A 16,954-nucleotide genomic window follows, 5' to 3' on the forward strand; every position below is an offset into this window, starting at 1 on the left:
AAGTCTCGCGTATTTTTAACATATTTTGACTGATTAACTGCGATGCTGACTAAATACTCTACATATACATTCGAGGGTTGCCAAATTTTCTCCGATAAAACTTGTCTTCACGAAAAATATAATTTACCAGAATCGCGAAATTTTCAGATACTTTAATGAACTTGAATTTTAAATGGACTAAATTTTTACAACTATTTTTGGCTTATCCGTAAAAGCAAGTGTAAGCGTAGGGAAACTAATAGCAGAAACGTTTTTTCTACAATGAGTAAAAAATGGTGGTACCTTATTAAGGTAAAATGTGAACCAAAATAGCTCAACAGAAATTTTATTTAATATAAAAAACAGATATTTCTTTAAGACGTTCGTACTTCATCAGAAAAAAATTGGCAACGCGTGAATTCTCGTACGGCGTTTTTCCCTAGTATACTACTGTGCTAAGGTAAAACGCCGTATAGCTTCGTTAGTTAGTAGCAGAAAACGTTTTTTCTACAATGAGTAAAAAATGGTGGTACCTTATTAAGGTAAAATGTGAACCAAAATAGCTCAACAGAAAGTTTATTTAATATAAAAAACAGATATTTCTTTAAGACGTTCGTACTTCATCAGAAAAAATTTGGCAACGCGTGAATTCTCGTACGGCGTTTTTCCCTAGTATACTACTGTGCTAAGGTAAAACGCCGTATAGCTTCGTTAGTTGCCAAATTTCCTTTGATTAAATACGAATTTCCAGGAAAACTTGTGAATATTTTCCGTTCAATTTTTCAGAAGTTTTTTCGTAATTAGATATAAATCATCAAAAATTTCAGGAGAAAATATTCACAACTCTCCTCAAAAATAAACATTTTATCGGAGGAAATTTGGAATCTCGGATGTTCATACGGCGTTTTTCCTTAGCACGGCAGTATAGCAGTTAATCTTCATTTTAATAATTTTACATATTTCAAGTTTTGAATTTGTCGAAGTTTCTTCAACCTATGTCACAGTAAATCTCCGTTAAGCTTTTTATTCTTCTTTTTAATCTCTATGAATATGGGTTACATGCCAATGACCAAGCTGAAAGGGAAATATTTTAAGGCACAGCATTAGCGAAGCAAAGAAGAAAATACCAGGACCAAATGTGGCTCTTTTCCCCCAGCGAGAGCTAAGGAAATAACAAATTGCCACATATGCTGAACTATTCATTATTATTTATTGCAATTCTACATACTGATGTTCGGCCAAATATTTGCCAGGCGGAAACAGCATCTCGTAATCCTATTCTGATGCTAATTTTCAAGTAATTGAGTCATGACCACTTTACCGCGTAGCACTTTATCAAATACTCCAAAGGTCAGGGTTTCTAATGAATTCATATATTTATTCGTTATAAGTAATCTAAGAGATTTTCTATGACAGGGCGTCTTGGATTTAAAGAAACGAGGCGATTCAAAACTTTCATTATAATGGCATTCTTAACGACAAAAAATACCCAATTCTGGCATGGAAAGAGTTCTTAAGAAAAATGAAATAGTGGTATGGTTAGAACGGCTGATAAATACGTGGATCTCATAAAATAAGTCGTCAAATCTATTTCATCGTTGTCACTACGAAAGGTATTAGAATTTGTCTGATATGCGTGAATATGTGACGAAATGGCTAGAATTTTGCGCAAAGTCTTGGCATACCTTCCATTATGCCAAATGTCGAAAAAATGACATTTTTGGGGCCGTTAAAACTGTCGACCGCCCGTTGCATAAGTTTTGATTTTTTGTTAAAAATGTTTTTTTGAATTTTTTCTATCACCAGATTAAGAGTGTAATCAAAAATTTCACGTGTTAGGGTTGCTAAGTGTTCTGCTTAAAAAATAAAATATTGAAGAAAATTCGGTGAAATCAGTGGTCTTGCTGAAATTGTTAGACAAAGAGAACAAAGGGAAAATAGAGTGATCCAATTGGTTGAAATTGGTGGCTCAATTTACATCTTTCTTCCAATGCAGCCACTTGCTGCCACCAATGTGATCGCTTAATTTTCACTTTTCTTCCTCGTCTATAGCTTTATCTATCAATTCCAATAACTAGCCGGAAGGTGAATCTTGTAACCTTTTCCGTTTGGTTTGTTCTGATATAGGTGCTTCTAAACAAAATTCCTCGCAAAAAATCTCGGAAATCTTCGGAACATTGAAGTGCCGCTCTTGAAAAGTACAAAATATTTCTTTTCCCCCTAAAATGTTTCAATGAATGTCACTATGGGACTTAAAATTGTCCAAAAATGTACACCATCTTTCAGAAAAAACGATAAATTTTAGTCTGAAGTAATAACTTCGATTTTAAGATTGCTCGCTTACTTTTCTTACTCTGCGTTTAAGTCTCCGGAAATATGCATAATAACTCAAGTGAACACGGGCCGATAGGGTGCGGTTTATTTAGGGCGAGTCCAAATGAGGTGAGCCACCCCTCCCTCCCTCTCCAAATTCCAAAATTTGAACTTTTAGTGGTCGCTCAAAGGGCTCAAAGTCAACGATTTTGGCTGAATTTATTAGACAATTCTTCAATATTGACAAATCTTAAGGATTTCTAAAAAAGGAAATGCATTAATGATTTTATTTCATATGGCTCTCCAAGTTTTATGGTTAAGTTATGATTTTCTGAGTTCAGTTAGGTCTCATTAGGTCTCTTATGATTCTCAAAGTTTTGACGGAACATTTTTGAATGGAGGCAGTAAAATATATCTTTGCGATTTTTCAAAAAATACGCCAGAGGCTCAACGTGTATTGCGAAAAAAGTGTTGCAGTGCTCAATTTTTTATTGTTGAGGCTTTTGAGACACTGAATTGTTCTTTTGAGACTTACGTAATTTTTAGAGGGGGGCAAGGGATGCCTTATGGTGCCTTACAAGGGGGGGGGGGGGGTAAAAATGGGAAAAAGTGCCGTACGTAATTTATGGATGGATGGCCCCTTCGTGAAAAACACGGTCCAACTCAAAGGACATCAACTCCCGACGGCAATGAAATCCGACCTTTCGAGCTCGTGATATCCTACCAGCACAATAGAGGCGCATCATAAAATAATTCAACTTGCATTTGCGTCCGGTCTGGATCTGGAAGCTGTCTCTGCATTGTACGCTCGCGATAATTAATCACGGCGCACAGTGGATCGAGTCAATAGGAGAGGTTGGACAAAATTCGGAAACTTTAAACGTTTATAACCCCGTTTATACATAGCTTTGATTTCTAGAAGTGGTTTCATTGGTTCCTGCGTAAAATTTTCTTCCAGAGGCACTCCTTGGAATTAAAATTGAGACGAAATGAACATAAAAATTTGCAGTTTTAAGCCAAAAATTTCATGTCCGACCTCTCCAATTGAGAATTTGGAGGTGTCTGAAATTTGATGAATTTCGTGTTTAAGTGGCAAACTACTGAGTGGACTGAACACGAGGATATCCTTGGTTCATGAATTGAACAATAATTGGAGTAGATATGACGGAATGATCTAATTTGCTAAAATACGTGTTTTTTAAATAGAAAATGGCGCCAGATGACGTCACCAGGCGGTGCATTTTCTCACTTTTTAATATATTTTTATACTGTTTCCCATAGCAGAAAAAAATTATAAAAATACCGGGAGATCGGCTTTAAGCTTTTTTAGATTAAAACAATATAAACAAGCGGGAAAGTTCGAATACTGTCGTATTAGAAAAGCGCTCAGGTGTTAGTAAATGTATTTAATGAAGAAAGGACGTATAAACTCCGTCGACTTAGCTGGGAGATGGAAATAAAACATCAGCTGATAGCAATCAAAGGTTATCAAGGAAACCGTAAACGCGCATTTTTGTTTTCCGAAAATGAGCTCACCGTTGAGCTCATCAGGCGCGTTTTTTTTTGGCTTCATTTGAGTTCAACGATCAATTTCGATAAGAATTACTCTACCGCTAAGAAATTTTCTTATAGACAAACGATCGAAAACTACCTGCGCATTACGTTAAAAGCATAAAATACAGTTTTCATGCACAGCTTTATTTATTTTAAAAATGGACCCCCCCCCCCCCCCCCAAAAAAAAAGCCTACACATCGATGAGCTGGTGCGCCATTTAAACGCATTAGCACTAGTATACTAGTACTCAGAGGCAAGTCGAAATCAAAAAGCGCTGCCTATCGGCTGAGCGCTTAAAATTGCATGGAAATTCTCCATTGACTCGATCCACTGTGCGGCGCGCGTATCTCAGAAAAGATTTGAGTACATCAAAGTCCGAGACAGCTCGGAGCGGGCCACTTTTTTCCCAAAGGTCATTGAAACTCCACTCGAACATATTTATGCCAAAAGGAACTATGCTTCACGCAAACCCTATGCACATAGTTGCTTTTGGCATAAATACGTCCACTTGAGTAGCGGCTAGATTCCTCAGCCGGCGGCCACCGCGCATACAAATAGCTTGATACAGTTTTAATTAGGCAAACTTATGCAGGAGGCAGCACCGAACGCGTCCATATTTGTCTACGGCTTAGGTTCGAGCGCAGATCGCGGAAGGAGTGTGGGTGTCGATCCGAAGCTTGCAGGAATATATTATTCGGCTTTATTGTCGTATCGTCGAAGAGAGTAGCAGCGACACATTTTGGAAATCGGGATTCGATTATCCACAAATCGATTATAAATGATCCCGAGTACCTAAATAGGGATAGTATGGACTTGTCTCTGGCATGGACAAGTCGGAAATTTTGAGGTTAGGTGATGGAGCTCTAAGGGCCTTAAAAAGGTATGGCAATCTATGAATTCAAATTATCCAGAGTGATTTATTATTACAATTGATAGGAATTGTCGTTGACAAATCACTTATTTGACTTGGTTCTTGCATGAATTTACTCATTTTTAAGGAAGAACGCTCATTTATGAACATTCTTGTCCATTTTGGTCTGATATTTGAGTTTTCAGATTGCCAGTGACATTTTTCGTTTTCAAAAGTTACCGACCCTTTTGGGCCAAGGAGTTACATTTTTTGGAATGTCCGCACTCTCCCTAAGTAGGTTTTTTTAAAATGATCTAAACGATTCCACTATAGTGACAAAATTTGTCTTACTTGCACAAAAAAAAAAAAAAAAAAAAAAAAAAAAAAAAAAAAACCGAGAACACTCTTGCATCCATTTTTTAAAATTTCAAGACTTGTTACTCTCCTCGGTAACACGGCACCATTAACCACTTCATTGTCAATTTGATTTGTAGCAAATGTTGTCGGGGCTTCGATAAAAGTGAAAGGTCGTAAAACGCCCCACTCATCATTCATTACTTCGGAAGGAATTTAGTGGAGGAATTTGTGAGTGGGTTTTCACGAACTTCATCATATTTACTGAAGTATACGTGCAAAACGACTTTAAGTAAGAATAATAATGAATAATTACGAAGATAAATAATAACAAGATGAATAATTTACATAAGTTGTACAGAGTCGGTTACTTTATAATTATGTTGAAACCAAATTTCTCTTCAGACATAGAAAACGAGTAAGCAAATTGCTACGGTATATTGATAAATAAGGATTGTATAAAACCAAACCTTTTTTAAGTAGAAGCGGCAAAATGTACGCTCTTAAAATGCACTTTTAGTGGTGGATGTGATATCTTACCTGAAACAAAATAAAACAAAACATACCGTCAAAATACTGCTAACGTGAAAACATTAAATTCTCTTGCTCACTATTGGCGTTGGTAATTTTTTGTGCATTTTCTATTTCATAGATTGCATAGACTAGGCAGAAATTTCAATCCTGAATGAAAAGCCCATTTCACTGAAATTTAAAATGAGCTTTTTCAAAGACTTCAAAAAATGATCCGGCCTGAATAAAATTATAATGACTTATTTTAAATCAACTTTACGAACATTTTCTGACTTACGAAACCCTTTTTTATTTCCTATTGATGTTAAAATATGATAAACAGCGTGTCCTTGCAACCTTTAAGCCTGAACTGAATATTGTGGTAACGAACCAAAATGCTTCCATAATCGGAAGTTCAACTTCGAAGATGAATTCGTAGACGCATAGGAATTGCATAACTATCAAACTGAAGGGGTATTTTAAGCGCATGTTTATATGACCACTGGTATTTCAGTCTTTTAAAGGGCCCTCGAACCAAGTTTCTTGGTCCTGGCTGCCAGTATTTGAAAGTTCTCGGTATATTTTGTCGAGCTGTATGAAGGTTTGCCCACAAATTGTGGCAGCCAGAACCAAGAATCCTGGCTACTGCTGCTAAACTTTTTGGAGTGCGGGTGATCGAGAATATTTTTAACAGATTTTTGTACCCTTTCTTTTAATCTTTCGTCACTTTTGAGCTAGGAGGAAACGTGGTTCCGTCTGTGAATAGAAAACCGAGAGCAGGGTGTCTACTAAAACAGGCTGGCCAAAAATCAGTACTTTCACAGTACTGTTTCAGCACATTTTACGAAATTTAAAACCTCCTCGACAGTAAAATTTAGTACTTTTTCACTACATCCAATCTACAAAATTTTAAACATTTCAAAAATTTGAATTTCCTACTTAAATTGCGACAAAAATGACGAAAAATGAAACAAATTCCAGACCTTCTTGCGGAGTGTACTCTCAGTACTTTCGGACCGCCCTTAAAAAATCAATACTATACCCGGACTTTCCGGAAATTCCGGACTTGTAGAAACCCCGGAGAGAAGAGAAGAAATTTCAAAATCCAAGTAGTTAGAAAAGCTCAATTTTCACCGGTCGGTGTCATCTGTATGACGCAGTGGCGTGGCGTGAATTGCGATGTATCGATTGTTATGCCATTTAAACTTATTGTAAAGAATCGATTATTAAGGTGTTCGCTGCGAACACTCTATTTATCGATCCTTTTCCATAGGTTTAAATGGCATAACAATCAATATATCTCAGTTCACGCCACGCCACTGGTATGACGTACGCAGTGCTTTTGCTGATCCGGGATCGGAGGCTGGAAGGTACACATAAACCGTTGCCAAGTGGTAGGAGAAATTATCAATCTCGACCAAAAGACGTTTGCTGTTTTGATTCCGATATGGCGGCGCCGCGGAAAATCTCTGGACAGCGCAGGAACGGTATCCCCTTAGAAGGACATCGGATAGCTTTTATATACGGTACAAGCCGGCCGCTCGCTCGCTTCGTGATCGACAACTCGTCGCTTGGCTGACATAAGGGCGTAAATACAAATTGAGATGGGCCCGGAAAAGCATTGAGTTGTAATGGACTACAGGGTTCATTGCAGAGTGAGTTACGCCCTTATGCCAGGAGGGCGACGAACTCACCCGGGGCACTGGACCTCTTGGTCTCTTCGGAGGATTTAGATTTTATTGACGGCCCGTGGGGACATGGACATTGTTCCAACTGAAAAGCGTTGGTTGATCCGATGGGTTTTTGAAAAACTCATTGAGAAGATTCTAGGTTCCGTTGGAGTACCTTTGAGAGAGTATGGACACGTCGAAAATTTGGAGGTTAGGTTTGATTAGATCGCGTAGCTCTTGGGGCCCAGAAAGGCAGCCAACCTATGAACTCGAATTTTCCAGTGGTACAATTTTTACTACTCGTGGTGATCAAAAATTATAAAAGCACGCATAAAACTCTGATTTTGCATACATTTTCTCAGTTTCAAAGTCTTAATCCTTATAGACGCATGTGTACAATGCGCTATCGGTCATATTGAAATATATCTTTTAATTGCACAGGTTGGCAGCGGCACTTTTCTAGTGATTTTCGCCTTACACTTTATCGCCCTTTTGGGCCCTAAGAGCTACATAAATCGACATGTTCATACTCAATCTATAAAGGTACTCTGGGTTCCGTGTGTTTGCACAAAAATCCGCCGTTTTCATTTAAACAATTAAATTGCCCAGTTAAATTTGGCAATAGCGGATGTGGCTTGGTTCCTTTCTGCTAAACGCGGTTCAAATGAGGGTTTAACTCTCTGAAAATCTGCAGAAAAGTTCAATCGGGCGCACATTACGCTAAATGCCAATGAAATTGGTCTTTAACCTGTCAGACCTTGCTTTTCAGAAGAGTTGAAGCGAACTTAGACTATTGATTCCACTGGGTTTATATTGTTCGTTGTATAATTTTGCGCGTATTTCATATATTCGTTTCGGCGAATTACACCTATAGTCCAGGCAAACAAGGAAAAGAGCCTGCAAAAATCCCGGGTAGCAATGTTTTCATCGTTTCCTATGTAATTTTTGACGCTGAATCCGAATTTCAACTTTGCGCCATTAAATTCGGACCGGAAAGTTGCCAAATTTGGCAAAAATGGCCTAAAATCGGCCTTTTTTCCGGATTATGGCCTGTAACTTGCCAAAAATCGATCTGACGATAAAATTAGTTATTTTCAGAAATAAAGCTCGTTAAATTTCCTATAAAAAAGTTCCTATAAACTTTTTTGCTCAGGGCAAAATCAAGCGCGCTGGCGGGCTCCAAACTTTGAAAAATGAGCGAAAATTTGGTTTTTTGCGGGTTATGGCCTGTGACTCGTCCAAAATCGATCTAACGACAATTTGGTTGTTTTAAAAAAAAAGTTCGTTAAATTTCCCATAAAAAAGTTTCTATACCCTTTTTTGCTCAAGGCAAAACTAAGCGCGCTGACGGGCACCGAACTTCGAAATATGAAGGAAAATCGCGTTTTTTTTGCGGTTTTTGCAAAAATCCCTGGTAGCAATGTTTTCATCGATTCCTATGTAATTTTTGACGCTGAATCCGAATTTCAACTTTGCGCCATTAAATTCGGACCGGAAAGTTGCCAAATTTGGCAAAAATGGCCTAAAATCGGCCTTTTTTCCGGATTATGGCCTGTAACTTGCCAAAAATCGATCTGACGATAAAATTAGTTATTTTCAGAAATAAAGCTCGTTAAATTTCCTATAAAAAAGTTCCTATACACTTTTTTGCTCAGGGCAAAATCAAGCGCGCTGGCGGGCTCCGAACTTTAAAAAATGAGCGAAAATTGTGTTTTTTGCGGTTTTTGCCCGATGTCTCCTGTTTTAATCGTCCGACGAGTAATTTCTGGACAAATTAAGTGCAGATGATAAAATTTACACCTAGTGAAATGAATTGATGTAAATAATAAGGATAACCCAACACATTACAGTATGCGCAATTTTCGCACATTTTACAAAGTTCGGAGCCCGCCAGCGCGCTTGATTTTGCCCTGAGCAAAAAAAGGTATATGAACTTTTTTATAGGAAATTTAACGAGCTTTATTTCTGAAAATAACTAATTTTATCGTCAGATCGATTTTTGGCAAGTTACAGGCCATAATCCGGAAAAAAGGCCGATTTTAGGCCATTTTTGCCAAATTTGGCAACTTTCCGGTCCGAATTTAATGGCGCAAAGTTGAAATTCGGATTCAGCGTCAAAAATTACATAGGAATCGATGAAAACATTGCTACCCGGGATTTTTGCAGGCTATAGCCCCTTTCATGGCTTATTTGCCTGGACTACTAGAGTCAAAGCGACCAAAAATTAATTTAGAATAGCTCAGGGGTTATCACTCAATTTAATAATAATGAAAAAGTTACGCTGCTTCGGTAAAGGTCACAGTTTCACTTTTTTATCCATTGCCTGTCTTTAGTGTCATCAACCGTGAGAAAATCTCGGATCAAAAGCCAGAGGACGGGCATTTTTGATGAATTCCTGAATTCCTTACAAAAACGAACAGCTCTAGCCGTGCCCCATGCAGCGATTTCGATTTTTAATTGGAATACCGGTATCATCGAAAAATTCTTCCGTGTAATAAAAATATTCTGACTAAAGTTTCACTTTCATCTTTCTTACTCTCGTTTGGCGCAAGCAAAGGTCTATCTGCTCGAGTTGGAGTTATGCGCGTTTTATTATATTTTTTTTTTTCTTTTTTTCTTCAGATAATCTGGCCGATTGTTGAAAGTGTTATTCACCTAGGAGGTTTTTAGATCGGAATAGGATTTGACAGATGAGAACAAACAACATTCTTCAAAACATGTCAATAGGCGTAACGATGAGCAGGATTCTTAATTTGGTAGATTTATAGAGAACGTCCTGATTTGCAGTGACAGAAACTAATGATTTTTCGTGTTTTCTTCTCAAAATAACCGTCATTATATTGTTTTTTTCCTTTTTTCTTGTTGGTGTTGAGAATTGATAGGAATATATTTTAAGGCAAGAAGTCTCATTTGATAATTTAACAAATTACGGTAATAAGTCGCCTGTTACTGAAAAATGCAACATAAACTGACATTCTGAGACATTCAATGAGGATAGTTCGATTAACCATCTGTAATATACGAGGAATTGTTCAGTTTGAAGTTCTTCTCAAATACCACTCTATTAACTATAACTCACCATTCAATCAAGAATTCTTAGAAAAGCTTGGAGGAGTGCATAAGACGCATTTACTCGTGTTGAACACATTTTTTGGAAAAGCCCTGTCAACACTACTAGCGAAAGTTCACGGAACTTTGCGCGAAAGTTAAGTTCCTTAAATCTTTCTCTGTGTGAACAAGGCCTTCCATTTCTAATAAATGAACGTAAAAACTATGCAACAACAAGCATAAATGTGGTTTAATAATTTTCCGCCGCCGCGCTGACCGTATGCGCACTGACGCAATGCGTGAGGTAGTTCACAAAACTTTGCGCGAAAGTTAAGTTCCGTAAACTTATCTCTGTGTGGACGAGGCTTTCCATTCATAAGAAATGAACGAAAAAATTGTGAAAGAACAAACATGAATGTGGTTCAATGATTTTAACTTCCGCCGCCGCGCCGCGCTGACCGCACCGTGTTGGACGCAATGCGTGAAGTATTCACGCAGTCTTGTAGGCGCTATGCGTTTCACGCTGACCGCATTGTTTTTGGCACAATGCGTGAAGTATTCATGCATTCTTGTAGGCGCTATCTGTTTCACGCTGACCGCAGTGACCGCACTGTGTTTGATGCAATGCGTGAAGTATTCGTGCAGTCTTGTAGGCGCTAATATGTGTTACATAATATGTGTCGCGCCGTTCTAGGCCAAATTTGCCTGTTTGGTTTCTTTCGTAACTCGACTTATTGAGGGTGCTGTCTCTTGTATCACTAAGAGAAGACTAAATTAGAAATTACTATACTCTCAGGAAATGAGAGATTTTGTCGCCTTTTCTCGTTTGTAATATTGTTTTTATAAATCCGTTTTTTTTATACCTACACTTTAAAAAATTGCAAATTTTTGCCGCCCCTTAAATTTGCCGCCATAGGCCGCGGCTCATGTGGCAACCCCCATAATCCGGCCCTGGGGACGTGGGGTAATAAAAGGTATCCATTCAGAAAATACGTATTAATCTCGCCTCGGAAATTTTGATAGATCCAATGACAAATGAGTTGCGAGGTATCGTCCAGGTTCACCACGTATAAACGTGTGGTTTTCTTAGAGGAAAAATATCGCATTCGATATCGACATCGAAACTGCACTCGAATGTGATATTTTTCCTAAAAAAAAACCACACCTTTATTACGTTGAATTTCTTTGTCAAATTTGCTACATGAATTCTTTATACTCATGACAACAGAAGTGCGATCTCAAAATTCGAATAAAATGACAAGTTGGAACGAATCGATGCGATATATCGCACGTAGCTCTGACACAGAAAATGGCGTCCGTCGAATCACCTTAAGACTTAACTATCGAACAGTGAGGTTGCATGAATGGGAAGTCGAGTGCAAGGAACCGCATTGCTCTGAAAATTGAACGTGTTCAACCCCAGCGTTAACAGAGTGTAATTCATTGTAATATCGATTGATTTGACCCAGATTCAAACAAGAATTCAAAGCGTGGAGGGCATTGCATAAAGTCATTCGTAAGCGGATTTTCTTTTGACTGAGTCACAAAGTTCAAGGTCAGCAGGAATGTCCATCGGGGAGGCGCGTCTTGGCTGGTCGGTGTCTTGGAGTGTCTGTGAACTTGGTTGATCTTGGCGAAGGACGCGTGGAACCGGACGATGAACGCTGTTGCCGCGACTTCCTTCAGGTTTTCACCACGTAGCAAAGGCAGTTTTTAAGCCTTTTGAGTGTTTGATCACAACTCGAATTGATTTCTCTCTGACAATTAAACAGACACTGGAAAAAAGTCGCTTGGATCTAGAGTCCAGACTCTTAAAAACATTGACAATAGAAAAAATACTCTTGATTCAATCGGACTTTTTGCTTGAATCAAAAGGAAATTCGCCTAAATCAAGAAGCTCGGCTCTTCGATTCAAGAAAAAATCGGATTGATTCAAGAGTATTTTTTCTTGTCAATGTTATTAAGAGTCTGGAACTCTAGATCCATGCGACTTTTTTTCCAGTGGAGTCTAACAGAAACAGTGGCGTGGCGTGCTTTGCGATCAATCGATTGATCTGCCATTTAAACCCATGGAAAAGTATCGATGAACAGGCTGTTTGCAACGAATGTCTTCATAATCGATTCTTTACTATGGCTTCAAATAGGAAAATATCGATCATTCACGCTTCGCCATTGAATAGAAACGCACCAAATCACCTCAAGTTTGAACCGAAAAAAGAAGTTTGAGATTTTACATCTCCGTAAAATTCAATGTGATGGACAGGTCATGGCTTCCCGACCATTTTCATTGGAAATCTTTTTCCTGGATTGTAAATTTTTGATGGGAACTCATTTATGACTATAGTTACATTTTAAATTACTTTTAACTTATTTTTCAGCTATGCAACTCGATGAGTTTCTGCTGAACTCGGTCCAATTCAAATAAGGCGTCTCATAGTTAATCGCGAATATTTTCAGAATCGATCTCTGGGATCTTAAGAGATTTGTATGTGTGCAATAACAGCCCCTCGAAGTTTAGGTCAAATTTTGCTTGGCTGCATCGACTGTCATGTGTGCATATTTCTCCTTGAAGTTTACAGATATTTTACATTAAATTGCGTACAAAATTGTCTGAAATTTTTAGAAAATAATATTCGCAATTTTCCCGGTAAATTTAGTTTTTATTGGAGGAAACTTGACAACTCTCGAATGTTCATGCGGCGTTCTTCCTTAGCACGGCAGTATAGAATCAGCAAGAAATCATTAGACAAAACGGTAGACAGAGAAGACAAATGAAAAAAAGACAAATCCTATTGGTAGAAGCGAACGGTTGCAGAGGACAAAAGGAAGTAAGCAGTAGAGTAATGAAAGGAAACCTAAAAGGAACCTGTGGTTAGTCCATTATTTTCCCTCTTAGTCTATGACAAATTACCCCTTTCAACCAAGGATAGTTTCATTTTCCTTGCGTATTCTTTTCTATCGCTTTGTCTATCAGCGTCAATAATCAACCTGCAGGCTTACTGACATTTTTTGGGGAAAGATTTTTTCTTGACAATGTGGGGGAACTTTCATATGCTGAATTTTCCCAGGTAACCAATGCAACTTTGGTCACAGACTTTTCCAAGAATCATTGTAGTATCTAACGTTACACTGTAAAATTAATGTGATTCGTTTGGTTTTATTTTTGGCCCGTGTAGATAGATACAAGGAAATACTTGTAGTAGTTACGTTATATTTAATTAAATTCCTTCAAAAAAAAAAAAAAAAAACTTTTCCAGGATCTGGAAGTTCCCTACAAGATCATTTAAGAGGCAACCCGCCAATTTTTCCGTCGATTTTTCCGTAAAATTGGCAACGGCGATCCAAAAGCGGCACGACTGTGACATTCAAGGTATAGCGTTAGTTACAACCGTTCCAGTAAAGGAAAGTTTATTGACATCTGCCCGACTCCAATCTGCGACCAGCGACGATCGGTAGACTTGCAGCACTGCGTTGCCAGATTGTGCATAAATATTTGATTATTTAGGACCGTCTCGCTGTGAGAAAATCTACTATTTTACACCGATGTTACGACGTTTATAAAACTTGCGGAAAAAGTCGCCGGATTTCTAAAAAAAGTTCGATTTTTCATCGTCTGAGATTGATATAATAGGTGACTTTAACGCACGGTTTGGCAGCACGGCTTGTGACTCGGCTCGTCAATTTCAGCTCGAAAAAAGAGGAGAAAAAACGAGAGACTTTCGCAAAATTGCCGACCGCGCTTCCTCAAAGCTAACCTGATCCGGTTCAAGTTGGAGCACGGTGTTGACGGATTTCGCGAAAAAATTTTCCCGGTGCTGCTGAATGGAGGATCAAGCGGGCACTAAATACATGCTGAGGAAAAACCGTCGTTCCCCGGACGAAGGAAGGCATCTTCATTCCAATGTTGCAAAATTGACCCAAGCAATTCAATTTTTCACTGGAGTATACCTGTGCAATTTTTCTCGAAAATTTTTCTGATTTTTTCATAAGGTCAGAAGAAAAATCATCGAAATTTCCAGTCAGAAATGCCCAAAATTCACTTGATAAAAAACTTTTTGCTAGGGGAAATTTGGCAACGTTGATGTAGTCACGCTTTTTCGTGAGGGGTACAACGAAACGTTTTACAGTAGAGCATACACATCCTGATTGTATATTTGCCATTTCTCATCGAATGTACGCAATCAGCACTTCACATTTCGACTAGTAATAATGCTCAAAGGCAATACATGAAACCAGATCTCAAATTGTGAAAAAATTATGTATAAGAGCTTTGAAATAATATTGTTTTAAACTTTCAAATGCGTTCTCTTCAAAAATAGGTTGCTTGCAGTGCACCCTTTTGCTGAAAATAGCCTGAATTTAATCGATTTTTGCAAAACAGCGTAAGCTTAACGCGACAATATTAAACATTGCCGAGAATATTTAAATTTTTCCCGAATGAGCAAGTACGCAAATTCTCTTGAAAATCGTATATTCTCGGCTTAAGACGTACCAAATTTATTAAAGTTCCTGGAGAGTTACTTCTTCCCGATTTTAATGTGCGCTGTGCGCATCGTATTGTACACATTGGCGGATTCAGCAAATTGGCAACGTTGCTTTTCTCAATTTAAACCCACGAAAATGTATCGATTCTTAAAGGGCCAAGTTCTCTGACAAGAATCGATTATTTAACATAGGTTTAGGTGGAGGAAATCCGGTGATGCCAAATTGCTGGATCCGCCTCTGATTGCACGCGTCATTTAGGTACCTTTGGAAACATGTATTTGCAAGAAGAGATTCTCCCATGGTTTGGTGACCCATTATTATCAGGCCTGCTTGTTACATTATAATATTTCAAGATTCTTTTTCTTGGAATAACAAAGTGGTTGAGGTCTCTTAAAAGTCTCAGGCCCTCAAGCGACACACACAACGAATGATGGCGATCTACGCTGTAGAAATACAAACAGTAAATTGTTAAAATATTACACCACCCACTCCACGAGCACTCCAATCGCGCGCCACTTTCATTCCTTCCCCGATCGACAGACGGGGAGATTATCCAACGCACTCGACGCATAACAGTCAATAACCAAAATCGAAAATTCACGCCCGAAGCTCTTCAAGAAATTCTCTCTCGAAAACTAATATTTATCGACAGTCTGCTCTCCGTTGTTGCCATCCATCTCTTTTCAGAGCGCAAAATGCATAAATACTTTATTCCAAAAAACATTATTTGATCTCGCTATACCGTGATAGCGAAGAGAGCAGTAAGTGTCAAATTTACAAAATCGAGTTTCTTTCAAAATTCGTCTGAGCTCTTTTAGATAAAATCATTGGAATTGCTAGAACAGCAAATTAATCTTAATTTTATCAAAACGAGACATGAGAAAGCCGTAAGTGCGCAAAAAATTGCGTAGTTTCAGAGAAGACAGCAGTAAGTTACACGTAACTGTATGTAACGAAACAATACTTTTTTTTACTGTAATTGTAATTTTTGGAACTTCTTGGCTTTCTTTTCCCTGCGAAATGGTGAGGATCCAGCACCATTTCTCCACCTGTAGGAACAACGTATGTACCATTAGTTTCCCCATGCTCATGAGAGTTTTTGCGAATAAGCCAGAAATTGAGGGTCATGGAGGACAAGGCGCATTAGTGAAATTTTTGCTATTTCGAGAAATACGTGTTTGAAGTTTCGTAATCATATGAATCCTTAAGGCGGAAAGGAAGTTCAAAGTGACTTTTTTATGCTTAAAAATTGGAATTTGTGAGCGAATTTTCCACAGAATATGCGTTAAGATTAATTTGAATCAAAGCATTACTATATCATTTATTTTCAAAAACTGCATTTATGTGCCTTGTCCTCCACGCCCCTCAATATTATAGTTCCCAATTGCAAAATATGGTCCAAATGGTTGTTCTTTTCCTAACCACGGCAGCGCAGCGGTTCGTCTACCGATCAACCCCTCCTCCCATGAGGCCTTTGAAATTCGGCACCATTTTTCCCTCCCATCTAGCAGCGACGCAGGTCCTGAGGCTGAAGAAACTCTTACCTTTATCGCGGCTGGGGGGCTGGCAGGGGAGCGGAGGGGGGGGAGGGCTTATTTGTCCGGCCGGAATGTAAATAGTGGATTATCCAGTGTAAAATCTCGATCCACGCTATTACCGTATTGACTTTGTTCACGTTAGCGACCAAGGGGGGGGGGGGGGGCGTCTGGTTCGCCTGCCTCGCCGAACGCCCACTCAATGAAGCACAGTGGATCGAGTCGATTAGAGAGGCCGGATAAATAATTTTTGACTAAAACTGCAAATTTTGATGTTTATTTCATCAGGAAACCAATGGCACCACTTTTAGAACCTCAAAGCTTTGTCTAAACGGAGTTATGAGCGTTTAAAGATTCCGAATTTTGTCCGACCTCTCTCCTATCGACACGATCCACTGTGCGGCGGCGGACGAACGCACACGCACACCGCGCTAACAAAAAATCCGAGGATTGGCTTTGAGTTGCATGTACGAATACGTATAGCTCGGTTACCGTTTTCTCGGTCTTTTGTTGGTACCGCTGCGTTATCGAGAAAAAAAAAATGCGGGATGCGGGATTTATTTTTACGTATATTGGACTGTATTTTGCAAGCCTCTGCATAATACCGTTTATCAGGATTGTATGAAGGAAATGGAGATGTTGCATGTGTGAGGAA

This window comes from Bemisia tabaci, chromosome 9 (genome assembly GCF_918797505.1).
Source record: "Bemisia tabaci chromosome 9, PGI_BMITA_v3".
Lineage (NCBI taxonomy): Eukaryota > Metazoa > Arthropoda > Insecta > Hemiptera > Aleyrodidae > Bemisia > Bemisia tabaci.